Raw genomic sequence first — 5,349 nt, forward strand, 5'->3', positions numbered from 1 at the left:
TTATCGGATGGTTTGTAGTAAGTGGATCGCACAGTTATTTGCAATCCGTAAACTCAATATGTGGACGTCAGCGCAGAGGCACTGCTCCGCGCTCGGGGAATGTGAGAGTTCCCCACTGCTGACAGACATACAGCAGTGTGCAGGAAGATCGTGTTCCTTTTAAAAAAATAATAAATAGGGAGTACCTTGTTCGTCTAGTAACACTGTCCAGTCCACTGCTCCACTGCCGCGAGGTACCGTCCTTATGCAAGCATCAGTACTCGTGTAAGACTAATTCTGTGTGTTTATTTAATTAGCGTTTTCCTTCAGCAGCCAGTGTGCTCCTGCTGATTAAAGATGCTGACCTTTGTGACCTCCATAATTACCATCCCATGCTCTCCCACTCCTGTGAGAGAAATTGGACAATGGCACTGGACAGAAAGGAGATGTGTTTAAGGACATCTCATTTGTAGCGTAAGGGACACTGCCATCTACAGTCTATACACAATAAATTTGGAAACACCCATGTTTTGTCTTATAAAAAGAAAAAAATTAGGACACGTCTCTCATCCACGAAGTCTGTACGCATTGGCACGCACCGTGTAGTAAATACATAAATTCCAAAATCCCTAAATCTGGTGAGGTTAGTACGTTTCACCTGTCTCTGCGTACTCTCTCTCTTAGACCAGCACGGGTTGCCATTACAGTAACGGAATCCACCTTATTAAGCAACTGTAATACCGCCAACCGTAGCGACCATCAGAATCTCACTGTCCTATCGCAAGCTGCTCGTCACATGAAAGGAGTCTCATTTTAGGCCCACTTTCCTGCGACTTCACAATTATCCACAGAGAGGAGAAACTACCTGATTTTAGCCGTGAACATTACCTTCCTGAAAAAAATTTGTAATAACCAATGTCAGCTAATATGGAAAAAAAATTCCAAGGCTTACGTTTTGGCACAAAAGTGAGGCGTTTTAAATTTACTGCAATGTAACATAATTTGTAGGCTTTCACAGGGGGTTTTTTCTCTCAGTGAACGGTTGAGCGCTTGAAAAATGTGAAAATGGCAACCAAAATGGAAATTTCACACCTGACATCACAAGGTGGTGAGCCTGAGGTTTCTCTGTCTCACGGACCGTAAACAAAATGCATCCCTGTGTTTGGAAGGCCCTGGGTCTGGGTTTCTGCTTTTCTTCACCTCCTCTGGTCATCAATGCCACATTTGCACCTCAGATTTCAACACTTCTGTCACAATGAACATTTGTTATGCATTTAAATTATAAGTACCAGAAATGTAGCATTAATATTAGGAATATTCATGTTTTTGCAGAAGTTGAACCTGCGTTAAATTGGATTAATGTAACAGGGAGGTTGATCTACAGGATTTGTACCAACATCCTGACCAGCTGTTCCACACAACACTGAACTAAAGATCAAGGTCTCCTCGATCCAATCAGGGGATTGAGTGGCACACTTACTTCTTCCTCAAGAGTGACATCACTTCCTGTAGGGGGACGTTCAGGTGCTGTCTCCCATCTCTGTTCTCTGCTTCATCATCACAAACTGACAGAAAATTTACAGGAAAGCAGAGTGGGAGGGAGAGAGAGGCCAAAGAGAGCCAGAGAGAGACAGAGAGAGGGGGGCAGAGAGAGACAGAGAGAGAGAGAAAGGGAGAGAGAGAAAGAGAGAGGGCCACAGAGTGAGAAAGGGAGAGAGTGAGAGTGCGAGAGAGAGAGGGACAGTGAGAAAGGGAGGGAGAGAGAGAGAGAGTTAGACCACCAGATAGAAAGAGAGAAAGAGAAAGGAAGAGAGAGTGAGGAGAGAGAGAGATAGACAGGAAGCATCACAGGGGAATGGCCTGCCATCTGATGCTTCTAAAACAGGAAGCTGAAACAGTTGCTCCTTGTATCTCTCATTACCCTGGGGAAGCTGTTCCTCATTGGTATGTTGACCGTACCCTAAAATCCACACTCACTTTTTTTCACCCCGTGTGTGTGCATGTCCTGAATTTCCAGGTGTACATTTGCTCCAGTGTGTGTCAGCATCTTCCTGTCCGGCCAGTTCAGTTTTTCTGAAACCAAACGAGTGTTTATTTTAACAATATGGCTCATTATGTGAAAGTTATTCATAGCCATGAACACAGTATGTCCAGTTCACACAGGTAAGCATCACATGTAAGCAGGCTAGGTCAGAAAGTGATGTCATGTCAAACTAGGAGGCATGACAACTCCAGTTCTGAGGCCAGTGTCTTGGAGAGGGGCAATGGCAGGAGTACACCTGACCCTGATATGCATGTCTTTCAATGCACCCTCCTGCTGATACCCAGCAAAACCTTACACCCTACAGACCACACGCCACCTACCCCCTTGGAGAGGAGAGGGGCAATGGCAGGAGTACACCTGACCCTGATATGCATGTCTTTCAATGCACCTTCCTGCTCATACCCAGCAAAACCTTACACCCTACAGACCACACGTCACTTACCCCCTCCCCTCCTCCTCCGCCGTCCCCCGTCCCCCACCCCCCACCCCCCGCGAAGCACACACGAGACTGAAGAACCAACCATAAGCACGCAGACTTACACGCAATATTCTTAAGTCTTTTCTTGCATGGAAAAGAATGGATTGAGACTGAAGCGTGACTTAATAATAATGTACATTCGACGCAGAGTTCAGACAGCGATAGATAGCCGTCCATCTACTTAATAGGGATTACCTCAGCAGTGTAGTAAGCCTTCTAAAGCTTATCTTCGCCTTCACTCGCTAGTTCTGTAAGCCTGTATCAGGTAATCCACGGTGCTTTATTGAATGCTGAGTGCTATAAATGTCATCATCCTTCAGTAGAGACATTAAAACAAGGCCCTGACTCACTTCGATCATTAAAGATCCCATGGAACTTTTAAAAAAAGGTGGTCTGACTAAATCATCACAGAAAGGCCTTATGGTCCCATACATCCGATTACACAATCACTTCAATTCCCTACCCACAATGCACCACTGCAAAAGAGAACCAAGCTCTCAGTTGACCAACCTGGTTATAAAAGGTAGGATAAATATAGCAACGTAGTAAATATAGTATTCGTCTTGGTTTGCATCCAGTGTTTGCGAGTGGCTATTAGGGGAATGAAGCAAGTGGCGAAGATTGTCAATACTAAAATGATTCATATTCACAATCCAGTGCCGTATCTTTCCGAGTAAAAGTGCGGTCTGACGTTGTAATACTCACTACTGATTTATTTTTGGAACGAAGATTCAATCTTGTATACCAATGAAAAATGAAAATGGATTTGAAGTACTGAGAAGTCGTTAAGATCGTGGATTCACTTAACGTGATTGAGCTGAGCTGAGCTGACTCGGGTTCTTTTAGGTGGTGTTGTGTGCATACCGCCACCCTGTGGTTACGTGCGGTAAATGCACCAGGGATCAGAGGAGTACACTTTTCCGCTTGACTATTTTGTGAGATGTTTAAGTGCCTAAGTGTGAGTGTATGCATTCGCTGAGTGACTTTCTAACTGAGAGCGAGTAATCGTAAAATTCGTCTTGTATCACTGAGAAACCGTTCCGTCTTCAAAATAATAGGCCAAGGAACGTTTTAAATTATAGGTCTGGAGAAAGGCAAAGAATGTGTTGACCCAAATACTTGTCCTCTCTGACTCTATAATTTTCCAACATCAGAGTTTCCAGTGTTGAATATGGATGAAGCTTTATAAATGAACAGCAATGTAAGCCATTATATACGAACGGTCTAAAACACGTTTTATAAACGGTGAGCGTTAAAATCCAAGTCTTGTGATCCGTCCAAAAGAACAAATTGTACCGGCGCAGACAAATTAAACATTTACATCTGGCAATAAATAGTGAAAACGACATGTTCCGATACGTTTTCAAAACGTCCGGTGAAATAAAGGATTTAAAAGCGCAGGGCCCCGAACTGATCGACCTCACACACACGTGGCCAGAAGTGGACAGGCCGGAACTAAGCCCGAAACATAATACCGGAGGTTTATTCTTCTGTTTGTCACGGCTCCTAAATGAAAATTGATCCGTTCCGCTGATTTTAACGGTCCCGTCTTCGCGCCTGTTTGACACGTCCAGGCAGTCACAAAGCATAACCTTTGCCAACATAAAAGCCAGACAAGAAACAGACAGCAGGCACCGTGAAAAGGTCGGCTGGAGCTCGCGCGCCTTGGATCATCACACCATCCTACCAACGGACAGAAAAAGTGAACATTGCTGTTCATTTGTAAAGCTTCGTCCGTCTTTAACATCGGGAACTCTGATGTTGGAAAATTATAGAGGACAAGTATTTGGGTCAAAACAAACATGTTTGTTTTTCTTGGTTTATTTTACGTAGGCGAATGGTCATATTTTATGATGCCACGGTGTTATGTAAACAGTGTGGCTATTATAACAAGGACGTCCACTTAATCATAACAAACGCGTGGTATCCTCCCCTACGTTCAAATGACTGCATCACTAATCACATTGTTATAGCAGCCTCGGCTGAATTGTTTGCTTAAGTGATACCCTTAATGAGGGCGGCTTACTTAAATTCAGTTTAACTATTCTGGATATAGCTAATGATAGCACTGTGTTACTAGCCACACAATGTAGCCCACACATTGCTTCCTAAAACAAATCACTGCTGGATCGTTGAATCCCCCATGCTATGGGAATGTGGTGCATGGGCCTACCTATACAGTTGGGCACATATCACGATTGCCAGCTCAAATAACAGCACAGACTTTACAAATGCTCTTTACAGACATTAGACATTTGAAGACTACCTTCAGATTCGGATTCAGAAGGGTTCGGAGTTCCACGTAGGGCAGTTATCCAGCCAACTCGGCAACTCTGCTTCGTGAAACAGGCCCTGGTCTGTCCAGCCCTGTTCCTGCATGGAGAACAACATTGGAGTGTCCATTTCCATTGCTACTCGGCACTTAGTCTACAATTTATCCATTGCAACAGCCTCAGTTGCTAAACTTGCATCTGCTAAATACGTGTGTGTTTTTGGCCTACCTAAGCCTATCTTAGCTCAAGGACAAATCCACCAATACCAATTTTGAACTCACAACGCTTCTCAATTTCTATTTCCCACAAGGCTCCCAATCACCAAAATTATTTGCTGTATGGCAATAACATTAGCTATGTTTGATAAGGATCCAATAGGATCAATGCATAAAACACTCCAATTTTGGTCCTGAAGAGACATCCCTGAAGACGTCACCAACTAAAACTGGAGTTTAGAAACTGGAATTGTGAAATGAGACCTCTGAATTACTCAGAGTGATTAAATCAACCACTCTGAATGCACATAGCTTGTAAAATATCAAATAAAAAATTAAAAAAAAAATGCAAATATAGGA

This window comes from Anguilla rostrata, chromosome 8 (assembly GCF_018555375.3).
Source record: "Anguilla rostrata isolate EN2019 chromosome 8, ASM1855537v3, whole genome shotgun sequence".
NCBI classification, from domain to species: domain Eukaryota; kingdom Metazoa; phylum Chordata; class Actinopteri; order Anguilliformes; family Anguillidae; genus Anguilla; species Anguilla rostrata.